The sequence below is a fragment of the Brachyhypopomus gauderio genome, unplaced genomic scaffold, assembly GCF_052324685.1.
Source record: "Brachyhypopomus gauderio isolate BG-103 unplaced genomic scaffold, BGAUD_0.2 sc51, whole genome shotgun sequence".
NCBI classification, from domain to species: Eukaryota; Metazoa; Chordata; class Actinopteri; order Gymnotiformes; family Hypopomidae; genus Brachyhypopomus; species Brachyhypopomus gauderio.
The window spans coordinates 1,522,646-1,538,690 of record NW_027506876.1 but is presented as its reverse complement, the minus strand read 5'-3'; the positions used below and the strand labels follow the sequence as shown (position 1 = coordinate 1,538,690).

Genomic DNA, 16,045 nt, shown 5'->3' with positions numbered 1-16,045 from the left:
CGCTCCTGCTAAAAGTGTGCCAAATGTCACATGATCCACAAAGGACATTTTTTGTACGTACGTATTTGTACTTGTAGTGTGATTTATTGGAAAGTTGCTGTGCATTTGCTTGAAAGTCACATATGAATTAACAACTATCACATTTTGTATTTGTAAGTCATGGTTTTCATTTGAAAATCACATTGTTTGCTTGCAAATAGAATATTTGCGGAATATGTTTACAATGTTTTGGTAGCATTATAACTCCATAGCACAGTTACTGTCCTGTCCAGAAGGGTCTAGAACTCAGTCTGTGTGTGTATAATGAGATTGGGAGATACTGTGTTAATACTGTGTTAAAGTATGTATAACCCAGCCTGTGTGTGTAATGAGATTGGGAGATACTGTGTTAATTTATCTGGATTATATTGAAAAATGTATCAGTCACAGGTTTAAAATATAACTCACCTCTTCAGAAGATCTCAAATCTCCCACTGTTAAGACAACTTCTTCAACATTTCTTTTGGACTGAAAATGATTAGAATAAAATAATTTTAAATTTCCACTTCACATTTATTTAAAATGACATAAAAATTAAAACATGCACATGTGGTGTAGATCCGACACATCTACTTCATTCAATGTTTCTCAACATAGATCTCCATGCCATTTCTTATTAAATGTCATGTCATTTTTACAGCATATCTGTAAAAGGTATTCGAGATCTACAGTATAGGCGAGATCTACTGCCATCTTCTGGTGAAATATAAAATAGATTTTTTGTACAATGGCATTTTATACTGTGCTGTCAGGCCGCATATTGTCCCCCAGTCCGAATTTTGGACATGGCTGCACTTAAAGCACAACTTCCTATAAACACGAACATAACGTTTTAGTAAAATGTATATCTGATCTCATATTGTCTGTCACTAATAAATAACAATGTATAAACAACTGGAGAAGATGACAAATTGGTTGAAAACTCAAATGCCGATCCCACAGATCACTACGACCTTTACCAAGACTACATACACTCAGGGTGACAACATTAACATGCTAGCTTCAAATAATACATGTTATTCCTGTCATTTATTTTGTTTGCTCTGAAATATAAATACTGATTTGAAAAAGACAAAGAATCTTGCAGGGTGAATATTTACAAGACTAGATTCCTTTAGAGATAATTTTCTATCGTGTGATGGATATTTACAAAAAGAGAAACCGATTACCAATGGGAAAATAATTAGAAATCAAGGGCGTAAATTACATTCAGTAGTGGTAAGAGCATAAAATCAATTAAATCGTACATTAAAACTACTAATAAAACCGTACAATATAACTAGCATATAAGCTTTTATCTTTGTGTAGCCAGGTGAATAATAAAGTTATTATTTCCATATGAAATGGTCATCATTCTCTCCTTTGCCTCGCATGCTATTTTAAGTATCCAGTAGGTGGCACTGTTGAGAGGTAGTATAGGCCAGTTTTTCGTGCATGTATATAATTGCACGTATGACGTCACCCAGCACGAGAGCCTAACTGAAACTGTAACGGACAGAGACGTTGAAAAGTATCACCAACCGCCTCTCTATAAACCGTGAAGTAGTGTGTCGGCGTAAGTTGTCAAGTCAAGTCAAGTCAAAGTTTATTTGTATAGCGCTTTTAACAACTCAAGTTGTCGCAAAGCAGCTTTACAGGATTTACAAGGTTAACAATACTATGGGTCCAGAACCCTAATGAGCAAGCCAAAGGCGACAGTGGCGAGGAAAAACTCCCTATGATGGTGGGGAATAGGAAGAAACCTCGGGAGAACCAAGACTCAAAAGGGAACCCATCCTCCATTGGGCGGCCCGTTAACACACAAATACACAAGTCACACATAATTCACACAATCAGACTAGGTAAAAGTTAGAATTGAAAGTTCTGGGTTTTGATATTGTCACTGTAAATGTCTGTTGATGAATGCCAGGCTTTCATTCCGTGTCGGAGCAGTGATGCTGGTATTGTAGGCTCCGACTGCAGTGTTACTCCCCAGGTGAACCCCGGTATCAGCACATCCACCGGCAGCCAGACCATCCCCCAGGTGCCTGCAGGTGCCTGTATCCAATCGTCTTGGGTAGAGCCATGCAAGAAGATAGATAATACAGACTGAGTGGACATGAATTTAAACCACCGTTGATTTAAATGTACGTAGCTCACGTGCCAGTGATCAGCATGTGGCTCCGGCAGACTAATCTATAGCAGCATAACTAAAGGGAGGGGTTCAGAGGTGACCACAGGCATGAGGGCTCACTGAGACATTGCTTTCCAGTCAAGTCAGTCACAAATAGAGTGATGCCAAGACACAGCTGGATGACAGCATCAACATCTCAGATCACCAGAAATCTCAACGTCTGGGGGCCCCCAAGCCCCTACACCTTACAAGGGGAATTTTAGCTGAAGGCTTGACTAAACAGGTGAGTCTTAAGTCTAGATTTAAAGATTGGAACTGTGTCAGAGTCTCGGATTGGAGCCGGAAGGCTATTCCATAATTGAGGGGCTTTAAAAGAGAAAGCTCTGCCTCCGGCTGTAGTTTTACAAATTTTTGGAACTACGAGAAATCCAGCATTTTGGGAGCGCAAAGGGCGAGATGGGTTGTAGTAATCAATGAGTTCACTCAGATATTGTGGGGCAAGACCATTTAACGCCTTATAGGTTAACAGGAGAACTTTAAATTCAATGCGATATTTAATCGGCAGCCAGTGTAGTGCGGCGAGAGTGGGACTAATATGATCGAATTTCCTAGCCTTGGTTAGCACTCTAGCTGCGGCATTTTGTACAAGTTGTAGCTTCTTTATGGACTGTTTAGAGCATCCAATTAGAAGACTATTACAGTAGTCCAATCTCGACGAGACAAAAGCATGAACTAGCTTCTCTGCATCAGCTAATGAAAGTAAGTGTCTCAGCTTGGCAATATTACGTAAATGGAAAAAGGCAGCCTTAGTGACATTGCATACATGTGTGTCAAATGAAAGATCAGAATCAATAGTGACACCTAAACTTTTTGCAGTAGATTTTGGTGTTACTGAAAAACCATCTAGGGTAAGGGGAATATCAGCCCAATTGCTTCTAACAGCTTTAGGCCCAAGAATCAGTACCTCAGTCTTGTCAGAATTTAGTTTAAGAAAATTAGACGCCATCCAGTTTTTAATATCCTGGACGCAGTTCTCAATCTTGAGAGTTGTGGTGGTATCATCTGGATTAGAAGATATATACAACTGAGTATCATCTGCGTAGCAATGGAAGCTAATACCATGCCTACGAATGATAGTGCCCAGTGGTAGCATATATAATGAGAATAATATGGGGCCCAGTACAGATCCTTGTGGGACACCATACTTTACTTTAGAATGCTCAGAGCGGGGGCTTCTGGTTATGGCAGCTTAGAGAACAGACACGCCTCGATCGGCTCTGCGATACTTTCTCTTAAATCCTGTCAACAACGCAGCAGTTCATCAAACTTAGATTTTTAAAGGAGCTAAACACTTCTGGTTTTATTGTTCTCATCTGAAAGTTGAAAATGCCAGCAAAAAAGAAAGAGGCAGGCTTATCGGATGAACAGAATTTGGCTAGCGAGGCGAGCGGCTCACCACCGTCATGGTTCCTCTCTGAAATGGAGAAGGGGTTTTCGAAAATTCAAGACATGGTGGATAACCGTCTTGGCAAGCTCGGCGACATCATTGCAAAAATTCACACGAATCAAGCTGCCATTAACACCAAACTACAAGAACTTTCAGCAAAGCAAACCGAGTATGAAACCGCTATAGTGGACTTTCGTGCAGAGCTGGCTAATGCTAACAAAATCCAAGACGAACATATCAAGGAGCTGAAGGAAAAAATTGATGACATGGAAAACAGGGCGAGACGCAAGAATTTGCGCCTTGTGGGATTTCCTGAAGGTGTCGAGGGTAAAGACGGAGCGAGTTTTCTCCGAGAGTGGCTACCAAAAATTCTCGACATCAGTGACGAACAGGCAGGATCATTCGAAATCGAAAGATGTCACCGCAGTCTCCAACAGCGACCTGCCGAGCACGAGAAGCCACGGGCACTGGTTGCTCGCTTTCTCCGCTATAGGGACACCGAAATAATTCTCCAAGCGGCCCGGAGAAAAGGCGAGCTGAGGTTCGGAAACTCAACCATTATGGTCTTCAGGGATGTGTCCACGGCACTGTACAAAAGAAAACGGGCGTTTAACGACATAAAGAGACGACTGAGAGACCACAACATCACCTACAGTTTGCTCCACCCGGCTACTCTTAGGGTGAATTTCTCGGAGGGACGCCGCAATTTTTCATCCCCATCATCAGCGGAGAACTACTTTCAGCAACACCATCCACAGCTGCTCCAGGGAAGGCCAAGTTCGTAAATATGAACTCCATGAGGAAAAGGTATACCATGTAAAAGACGGACTGCTGCTTGTTTAGTTCTATTTATCTATGCAGAGCTTAGGCCGATATAGGTGACGAGAATGTCGATCGCTTCACCTGAGCGTGTTATAGGGGAGTTTACTAGGTCTACAGTTTGTTCGGGGGTATGTAGACCCAGAGGGTGGAGGGGCAAGATCCTTTTTATATATTTGGTTATACTCAATTATCGTCGTGTTCTAAATGAAAGTCTGGTTTCACTTTCACTTTTTTGTATCTGTGCGAAGGCACTGCTGATGTGTAGCGATGAGTATTTGCTAATTTCCTTGTCATTTATTTTTCTGCTAGTAGCTGTAGTAACAGGCTCTAACGAACTTTGCGGTAGAGGAAAAGATGGTAGGGACACCCTCAATATATAGATTTTTATCATGGAATGTCAATGGTTTAAATAATGCCTTAAAACGCAAGAAAGTACTGAGCTATATTAAAACCCAAACGATAGATTTTGCCTTCCTGCAAGAAACCCACTTAACGAACGAGGAACATAAAAAACTTGAAAGACAATGGCCAGGGCAGCTGTTTTTTTCATCCTTTACATCACAATCCAGAGGGGTGGCAATTTGGGTAAACAAAAAGATCTCCTTTCAGCCTGAAACTATTGAAAAAGACGCAGGTGGACGCTTTATAATTATTAGAGGACTTGTTGGCTTAGAACCACTTGTTTTGGTGAATATCTATGGGCCAAATTACGATGAACCAAAATTTTTTTTAGACATTTTCTTTAAATTAATGTATGCTTCCACAGAACTAATAATCGGAGGAGATATGAATCTGGTGTTAGATATGCGGGATAGATCAACAATACAGGCACCCCTAACCCAGGCAGCTAAAACACTAAAGAAAGAAATACTGAGTCATAACCTCATAGACATATGGAGAGAATCAAATAAAACCAAACAAGAGTATTCGTTTTATTCACATAAACACAATAGTTACTCTAGAATTGACCTTTTCCTTATACACACCGGGAGAGAACCTAGAGTATTATCATGTGAATATCTAGCCAGAACTATCACTCTCCTTTATTGCTGTCAATGGATAGTCAATATGCATCATCTAGGCCCAAGCGGTGGAGGTTTAATACTCATCTTCTTAATGACTCAAAATTTGTGAAATTTATAAACACTAACATAGACACTTTCCTAAATATAAACAAGGGCTCTGCATCTCCGGTTATAATTTGGGAATCTATGAAAGCATACCTTAGAGGTCTAATCATTTCTTACTCAGCAAATAGGCGGAAAAACCACTTAACACAATTGCGCTCCATAGAACTAGAAATAAAAAAACTAGAAGAGACTCATAGCACCACAAAAGATGAACAGATACTCCAACTACTCAATGCTAAAAAACTTAAATACAATATTCTAATTACTCGTGAAGCTGAAAACGCCATCCTCAGAAGTAAAGCTCAATACTATGAACATGGAGACAAGGCAGGGAAGCTGTTAGCATGGCAGATTCGGAAGGAAGATGCCCACAGGTCAATCACTACTATTAAACTTATAAATGGTACAGTCACTAAAGACCCTAAATTAATTTAATTCAGCATTTGAAACATTCTATAAGTCACTCTACACATCACAGAATAGTGATATAGCTGATATAGATTCTTTTCTGGATGGCCTTGAAACTCCAGCAATATCCGATCAGGAACGAGGGAACCTAGAAATTAAGGTTTCGAAGGAAGAAATTACAGAAGCTATTGCAAATCTACCAATGGGTAAATCGCCAGGATTAGATGGTTTTTCTACAGATTTTTATAAAAAGTTTTTACCCAGATTGATCAACCCTATGATAGAAATGTACAATAGAATGTTTGAAGATGGTCAACTTCCAGAAACATTGGAACAAGCTTTAATTATTGTAATCTTAAAACCAGGAAAAGATGCAAAATTGTGTGGTTCATACAGACCTATATCATTATTAAATACGGATTACAAAATTTTAACAAAAGTAATTGCCAGTAGGCTGGCTCTGGTTCTACCAAAGCTGGTGGCTCATGATCAAACTGGTTTTATTTCCCAACGCTCTGGTACAGATAATATACGAAGGTTTTACAATATTTTACATTATGCCAAACACACTGATGAACCAGTCCTTGCAGTCTCCTTAGATGCTGAAAAAGCATTTGACCATGTTGAATGGAACTACCTAAGCTCATTATTAAAGAACATGAATTTTGGCCCAAATTTTCTCAAAATAATTAAGATTTTATATCAACACCCCATGGCCTGTGTTCAAACTAATAATGATATTTCCCCACTTTTTCCTCTAACACGGGGTACAAGGCAAGGCTGCTCTTTGTCTCCAGGGTTGTTCTCACTTGCAATTGAGCCCTTAGCTATTGGCATTAGGAAACACTCAAAAATACATGGAGTACATATCAGTGACAAGACACATGTCATTTCACTATTTGCAGATGACATCATGTTATATATCACTCAACCCCAAAAATCAGTTAGGGGTTTATTGGAACTGCTAGATAGGTTTGGGGTGGTTTCAGGCTATAAAGTGAACAAAACCAAAAGTGTCATCATGCCTCTTAATTCAGCAGCAGAAAAGACTTCCCATATAAATATTCCCTTCTCCTGGAAGCACCAGCTTACTTATCTGGGTATACATATATCTAAGGAAGTAAACCACACCTTTGAGCTTAATTACACACCACTATTAAAAAAAGGCAGAACAGGAGCTAGAAAGGTGGAAACGTTTGCCCATTTCGCTAATTGGACGTGTAAATTGCATAAAGATGAACATTCTTCCTAAATTTTTATATCTTTTCAGGAATCTCCCTATCTCTATTCCTCAGTATTTTTTTAAACGTCTCAATAGCTCAATTATAAGTTTCTTATGGAACAACAAAAATGCAAGAGTTAAACTTAAGGTGCTATGTCGTCCTACACATGAAGGGGGGCTTGGTTTACCTGACTTTCAGCTGTACTACTGGGCTGCCCAATCAATAACAATATGGGCCTGGCAAGCGGATTTTCAAAATCCTCCCGCCTGGGTGCAACTGGAACAGTATTTCGTAGCTAATACATCTCTATCCAGTTTACCCTACATTCCTCAATATCACACTCTTAAATCTGCCACTAGCAACCCCCATATTATACATAATTGTAAGTTGTGGTTGGAAATACGTAAAAAAACCAGAAACCAGAAACTAGTTTATCCAGACACGCCATTCCATAACAACCCAGCCTTACCGGAACCATTAAGAGACAGTAGCAGTCATATATGGTTTAACAAAGGAATACATACATTTGGCCAATTATACCAAGACAATATCTTAATGACATTCGACCAAATAAAACAAGCATTTCAGCTGCATGACAAAACAGTTCTTCAAATATCTACAAGTCAGAAATTACATTAGGGTGCAACAAGGAGGACGATTAGAAGCTTTATCACCTGCTGTCTTGGATACCAAACTGCTGGAATATCATACCGCAAAGGGCTTTGTTTCCTACATGTATAGAATACTGTGGGAACTAACCAATACAGAAACACTTGCAATTAAGACAAAATGGGAGCAAGATTTAAATCAGGGGTAATCAATTAAATCTTTCCGCGGTCCATTTTTGGCAGATAGCTCAGACCTTAGGTCCGGGTCCGCGGTGGCGAACGAAAGTTGTTGAGCGGGGGGGGGGGGGGGGGCAACGTAACACTCAAATGGGTGGTGAACGTAACACTCGTCTCCGGTTTAAAATATAGTCTCCCGTTAAATTTTTTTTGGCATTTGGGTCCGTATCCAGTTAATCAGGAATGTAATTGGGTCCGGACAGGACGGCGTTCGGGTCCGGATCCGGACCGCGGTCCGCCATTTGGTGATACCTGATTTAAATCTTTCCTTTGAGGCAGAAGAGTGGAAGCATATTTGTAAAATAGGCCGAACGTATTTCAATAGCAGACACAAACTCCTCCAGTTTAATCTACTTCACAGAACATACTACACCCCTGAGAGGCTTAACAAGATACATTGTAGATACTCTAAATTTTGTCCAAGATGCAAGACCGAAACAGGTTCTGTCTTTCACATGTTCTGGTCTTGCTCTCACATTGATGGATTTTGGAGGGAGATACAGAGACTTATTGAAATTATAACTGGTGTTAAGTTACCCTTATGCCCTAGGCTGACCTTGTTAGGGGATGAGTCTTCGCTCTCAGTAAATAAAGTAAATACCAAAGCTAATGTTAGGTTTATTAAACTGGCCTTAATTGCTGCAAACAAATGTATAACCCAAAAATGGAAAAGCAGTGAGCCTCCAAGTCTATCAATGTGGGTGAAAGAACTCTCTTCTTATGTTCCATCTGAAAAGATTATGTACAATTTAAGGAAAAAGCCAAAGACATTCGAAACAATCTGGGGAAATTTTATTACTTTTATGTCCTCTTCCAACTTTCCATAACCATCTGTTAAAAGAAGATTGGTGTTTACAGCTACTAAGGACCTTGAAGTAGATATGAAGCTTAACATTACTACAGTGCTTCCAACATGTGAATATAGACATCGCAGTGTTTTTTTTTTTTTTCTCTTTCCTTTTTTCCTTATTTATCTATTTATTTAATTTTGCCCTTCCTTTGTTCGGGGGTGGGGATGGGGATAATTTTGACAACTTTGTTAACATTATTGTGTACAAGTAATATTTAATGTGTGACTAATAAAGAAAAATATTGATTAAAAAAAAAGAATGCTCAGAGCATTCGTTATTTACTAGCACAAATTGGTAACGATCTGTCAGGTAGGACCTGAACCAGGAGAGTGCTTGACCTCTTATGCCAATGAGTGTCTCCAGTCTATTAAGTAGAATATTATGATCAATGGTGTCAAAAGCAGCACTGAGGTCTAGCAGTATGAGAAACGAAATGTGTCCTTTATCAGAGGATATTAAGAGATCATTCAGTACTTTAGTTAGTGCTGTTTCAGTGCTGTGATGAGCTCTAAATCCAGACTGAAATAACTCTAAGACATGTTCTGTCTGTAAGAAGGAAGAGAGTTGTGAAGAAACTACTTTCTCTAAAATTTTGGATATGAATGACAGATTAGAAATTGGCCTATAGTTGGACAGTTCTTGGGGGTTAAGACCAGGTTTTTTAATTAGCGGCTTGATGACTGCAAGTTTAAATGAACTGGGAACGTAGCCCAGGCTCAGAGAATAATTTATTATAGTAAGCAACGGTTCTACATTGCTGTGCAGTAATTAAGTAGATGGGTTGGTACAGCATCTAGTATGCATGTGGAGGGTTTAGCAGATTTCACCAGTGAAATAAGCTCCTCACGACCAATTGGGGAGAAGGACTCTAACAGGGCATCAGAGCTGACCAGTTGTGAGAATAGCAAGTAAAGTTGTTAGTAATTCATAGGTTCGTAGTAATTCACGTATGGGAAAAATGATCAATCTGTTAAAAAGAGGCCACCCCACATATTTTTGGTAAGATACATAATTTATTTCATTTGTAATTATTTCATTTCACACTGTATCAGTTCATTTTATAGTAGGGCTGAACGATTTTGGAAAATAATCTAATTGCAATTTTTTATCTATAAATTGCGATTGCGATTTAAAATCGCGATTTTTTCCCCACTGTTTTCAGGAAAACAGTTTTGGCATTTTTTTTATACAGCTCAGATACAGGGTTGCCAACTTTTCAAGATCGCTTGGAGTGATACTTGAACCTGGAGGAGGTGGCGAACGTAATTTGTTGTTGGGGGGGGGGGGGTGTTAAATGGACTAAATTTAAGTATTATTATTATATCGTGATCAATCGATCGCCTGTGGTTGGCGCCAGAGCGAACTAGTAACTTTTTAGTCTAAGACGCTCAATGCGTGAGTTGCCAACCCTGCAGGTATAGCAACTTGGCTAAAATATGTGCGTGAGGGCGTTTGGTAGCGCATCTCCAGTGTGTTTAACAAAACCATGAAGCTGGGCTTGTTCACTATATTAACGGACATCATGTCTTTCACGATGAACTCCAGTACTGCCCGAGTTATTTCAGCATGCCGCTTCGAATTACATTCATAAGGAGTTACACTTTCAAACGGTTCGGTTAGTAATACTGACTTATACCACCAGAGTATATACCCAATAATGAGCGCATTTACACTGGGGTAGACAACATCCGTCTACTATTCAATGTGAATGCTATGCTGATGAAGGTGGCAGCTACTGATGTACCAGAGGTGGGTAGAGTATTCAACAATTTTACTCAAGTAAAAGTACAGTTACTAGAACCAAATGTTACTCAAGTAAAAGTAAAAGTATGCATCCCAAAAATTTACTTGAGTAAAAGTAAAAAAGTACTTTGATTAAAAGCTACTCAAGTAGTGAGTAAATGCATGAGTACTGTCTCGTGTCAGTAAATTACATCATGGGAAATTGAATTATGGGAAACAATGACTTTTAATGATAAAAATAATGTATTATAAATAAATATTATATATATAAATTATTTATTATAAATAATATGTATTTTTGTTTGTTCCTAATTATTAGGCCTGTGTAACTTTAATGTGTTCCACAAAGGCACTAACTGATGAGACTGTCAGCCAATATGTGTAGCTACAACTTGACACCAACTGAATCAATTTGTAGCAGACTTAATCATCCTATATTGCTAGTGTGTACAATCAGTGTGAGAACTGGTTTTTAGTATTGCACTGCGTTACATTTAATAATTACATCATACAAACGTTATCGCATCGTGTTTCCTCATATTTGATGTTGAGTTCTTGTAGGCTGAAATGTCCACACGTTTGCAGACACAGAGTTGTATAATCCAGGTTCAGAAAGTAAAAGTCCTCACCAGGATTTTGCTAAAGCTTGCTAGGTTTCTAATTAGTGCAATACAGGTAAAATGAGTGGAATCAACTAGGGGTGTATTCAACTAAGGATTTTCATAGTCGAATCTGATTCGTCAGATTTTCCCTTTAGTCGACTAATAGTCGAATCAGGGTTTTTTTAAAGAGCACCTTAAACGGGATCCCGTTCTCATTCAGGACTTTTTTCCACTTCAAAGTAAAAACCTAAAACACTCAGATAAATGAATAAACATGGTAGGTTGTCTTTATTCAGCTTTTATTTATTACTTATTTATTTTTTAATGAAACGTTAGAGAACATTAACCGTCAGTGCGCATATCGAACTGTCAGACAGGCACTGTGCAAAATGTCAAAAATATTTTAAATAAAATATGCCTGCCTGAAAATATATATAAAACATTTCCACACAACAGCAAACAAATTATAAGGAAAGGTTCAAGTAACGGGGTTTAAAAGCAAACAACAACAATAAATGTTTATAGGATTACTTGCCGAGACGCACCGCGACGAGACGACAAACGGCAAACGTTTTTTTTTCGCCTTACGCGTTTTAAATGGTATGCCATGTTGGTTGTTGTCGTGCGAAATAAAAGACGTTGACGACATAACTTGCACTTTACTTTATTTGATTCATCTTTATCTTTTTCAAAATACTTTTGAAGTTTTTTTAGTAGACATTATAATCTCGGCGGACGCTGATCCTGTAGCGTGTTCAGCTCCGCTCGTTTGGATTGTGCAACTGCAGGGTGTGATGTATTAATGTGTAGTAAGGAAGATGCCTATTGTTAATGCGCACACATCATTTTTAAATATTTATTAACAGAAATTAGGATGATTTTATTTGACAAAAGGCTATATATAACAAAAACAAAGACATTTAATGTAACAACTAATGCTTAGCAGCGTCCTTGGGCACCCCATGCAGTTAGAATGGTACATTCGACTATGACATTCATAGTCGACTAGGGGGTATAGTCGACTATAGTCGAATCAGCGACTATTGCAGGTCACCCCTAGAATCAACACAATTCAGGAAGCCTGAGCAAAATCCTGGTGAGGACTTTTACTTTCTGAACCTGGACTATACAACTCTGGACACAATTGGCAGCACCAAGGTTGCAAACTCTCACGCATTGAGCGTGAGACACACGCATTTGGCTGTCTTCACACGCTTACACATCGCCACATATCCGATTTCTCACGCCGAAAAAAATCTAGTTTATTTACCTCTGATCCACATCTATGATTCAATGAGTTACTAGTTCGCTCTGGCGCCAACCACTGGCGATCGATCGATTGCGATATAATACTTAATTTGTGTCCATTTTACACACCCCCCCCCCCCCCCCCCCCCCGTCAACAATTTACGCTCACCACCCAAACCCCAACCCCCACCCCGGTTTACTAAAAGTGATCTTGAAAATTTGGCAACCCTGCAGCGCATAATATAGCTGTCCTTTTACACGTTTGTAATGTAAACATTGGCTGTATGAGGTCAGGGATGCTCGGTAAGTTTTTCTGTCACTTTCTTGCTACCAGTGGAGAAAGTTTGCGTATGTGATCACGTGATTGACCAGCTTCATTTGATTGGTCACTCATACTCAGGTGACGAGACATTGGTCAGTCTTCTCACTAAAAAGACAAATTATTTACAAAACAAAAGTAACGGTAGCGCGGCGCAAATCCGATTGTAACGGAGTAAAAGTCGCGTTTTTCTCACCACATATTTACTCAAGTAAAAGTAGAAGTCTTTCATATTAAAACTACTCCTACAAGTACATTTTTGTCCAAAAAGCTTGAGTAAATGTAACGGAGTAAATGTAACGCGTTCCTACCCACCTCTGTGATGTACTGCAATGTTCGATATCTTTCAGGTAACGTGGTTAAAACCAATGAATGAATCTAGAGTAGTTTAGAGATAGCAGTGAGACAGGTTGGCCGTATGTTTTTCACTGTGCGTATTGTAATTGTATACCTGAGAATGTGCGTTTAGTGCGTTAGCTAATTATGCTAACTGCTAACAGGGCACCAGGTTAAACATGTGGAATTGCCGATAAGTCGTTTTAGTGAAACGTGGAAACGCAGATGTGTTTATGTTTATACGATATGATTTTCTTTAATTAATATCTTATTTGTGATTTTATTTGGGGCTAGTGTAATTACTACAAGAAGACAACATCCGTCTACTATTCAATGTGAATGCTATGCTGATGAAGGTGGCAGCTACTGATGTACTGCAATGTTCGATATCTTTCAGATATTAAATTCCATAAAACACACCTGGAGTCCCATCTGTTCAAGTGTGTAACAAAACCTGGTGTCAGAAGTGGGATCAGCGGTGCTGCTGTGAACAGTGACAAGCATAAAAGATGGAGTTGGAGGAACTGCAGGATCGTCTCAGTGAAATCCTAGTACAGTTAAAGTAAAATTGCAAAAGAAAACCGGACCAAGAAGTACACGCAATGCAATGCAATAAGTGAAGCAGTTGAGGAGGCTATTGACGAAGAAGATGAAACAGTGGCACGTGAGTTCTTAGTCCGAGTAACAGCGTTTGCCAAGGAAAGAAAAGAGAAAGCTAATGCAACAGTAAGTAAAAAAAGTAAAAGTAAAGTAAAAAAAATATTGTTCCTGTTAACTGGCCAGTAAAGATGCAGCAGCATTGGCCAGTTTACAGGAACAATATCAAGCCCTGCAGTCAAGCTTTCAGAATGCCTCAAAGAAATTACAAGAGGAAATGGCAAAACTAAGTCTCGGAACAACTCAGCTAGAGCCAAGTCCAATTATAGCCCCTGCAGTACCTGTTTCACTGCCGTTTCAACTTTCTCTTTAGGGCAGGGGTCACCAACGTGGTGCCCGCGGGCACCATGTCGCCCGCGAGGACGTTATGAGTCGCCCGCGGGCTTGTTTTAAAAACAGCTCACTATATTGCCATGCACCAAAGCGCTGCATCGTTTATGTTTTTGCTGCTATTAGCGATTGTCCGCGGTTGCTAGCGGTCTTCCCGCTTAGCAATTGACACGCGCACACGAACCCAATCCCCCCCGCTCAACAACTTTCGTTCGCCGGCACCCCCCCCCCCCCTCAAGAGAACCAGGAGCCGAAGAACAGTACAGTGCAGAACTAATTCAAAGAAAGTTCTTAAGGGCAGTGGGCACTGGTTTAATCAATGACAATGTGAAATATCAAATCAAAAATTCCCTGGATGATGTAGCTGTCACAGACGAAGTCCTCATAGCAAAGATCAATGAATCTGCAAGCTTAGAGTGGGAGAGACAGCAAAAATTCAGAAAAACCAGTAAAGAACAAGAATCCGAGAAATAAAAGCAGAACCCCAAGCTGTACAGCAGGGTTCCCGCGGGGTCTTAAAAAGTCTTAAAATGTCTGAAATTCAAAACTTTAAATTTAAGGCCTTAAAAGACTTAAAAAACAGCCAGATTTTCATCCAAGGTCTTAAATTTAATTTAGTCAGGTCTTAAAATTTTACCTTAGTTAATTTTAGAAAAGTGTAGTTTAATCGAAACGTCCGGAAGTCAGTTCTGTGTTGTCTGTGTTTGTGCGGGGCTACAGGTGTTGGTACGTGTTAATTAATTAAACTACAAAACCCATAATAACCGCAGGCAGGAAACGGCCCTTGTCACGAAAAGCCTTCACGCAATTTTGTGCCTCGTCCCCGCCGTCTTCGCTATCGTCAGTGCCGGGTCCCGCCGGACTCCACCGCAGTATCACTAGTGCTTTGGCTAATGATATTCGGGCTACATTAGGATAGAGTGACGGCAATGTTCCCTGGTTCGAATATCGCGAAAAAGTTTTCGTGTGGACTAAACAAATCGCATATATAGCTAGATTTGGCTTGGCAGACTTCATCAAGAGAGAGTTGATACGCTCTTACCGGGCCGTATGTGTTAATGTTCGATGAAAGCTTTAATTCAACCACAAAATCCAAACAGCTGGATCTTCATGTTCGGTTCTGGAGCAATGGATATGTGCAATCGAGGTACATGGGCTCTCATTTCATGGGCCATGAAACAGCGCAGGATCTACCAAAACTTATCAAAGTAAGTGATCCTTACTTATGCTCCACAGTCTTCTTTTCAATGTGTTAACCATTTTATACAATTAGGCTACAATACAAAAACATCTCAGAACCATGTACTGTCCATGGCATTGAGTTAGAGAAATGTTTCAATGCATGCTAAATCCCAGCTAGAGAAAATATATAGAGGAAAAATCCCAGCTAGAGGAAAAATATATTTACTGTGTAAAATCATGTAAAATGTAAAAAAAAAAAACAACTATGCCCTGTAGATGGGTTATGTCATGTTTTGAAACATGTTCCACTGTCCCATGCTCTGTTTCATGGATTGCACATGGTTTTATTTACATTGTACTGATGTATTGCCTTTTAGTGGGCATATATACATAGGGTAAAAACAGGTAGTGTGTCCCAACGTTTTCAATGTTAACATTCAAATTCATATTCAGCATGGCTAGACAAAGTAAGTTGGTTTCATCGGGATAATAAATAGAAAAGAAGGTAGGGGGTTAAAAAAGTTTTGTGTGTTTTAAGATACAGATGGCCTGGGGAAAGAAAATTCTGAGCCTTTATTTAATTAGTTAATTTTATAATTTCTTTTATTTCAGTAATTTAACCAAAATGTAACATTTAATAAATTTTATCAGCTGCAGGGTGTGAGGATTTTGGTCAAACCATGCCTTAGACATACTTGAAGATAGGCTGAGTCTACATGTTGTTAAATGTATAATGTGTGTATGATTATT

At 39.3% G+C, this 16,045-nt stretch overlaps 1 protein-coding gene across 4 annotated transcripts in view; it reads right to left on the bottom strand.

The window, feature by feature from the left end:
* The window catches only part of LOC143487843 (uncharacterized), a 95,503-nt gene that overhangs the window by 18,630 nt on the left and 60,828 nt on the right, over positions 1-16,045 (bottom strand). For 2 of the 4 annotated variants that reach the window (XM_076987066.1, XM_076987065.1), the window contains exon 2: positions 448-507. The exons of 1 other annotated variant lie outside the window; for it this stretch is intronic. The gene's annotated coding sequence lies outside the window, so the exon portion shown is untranslated. Of the gene's footprint in view, positions 1-447; positions 2,091-16,045 lie in introns of all 4 variants that reach the window. One more of the 4 variants, XM_076987064.1, reaches the window with a different exon arrangement.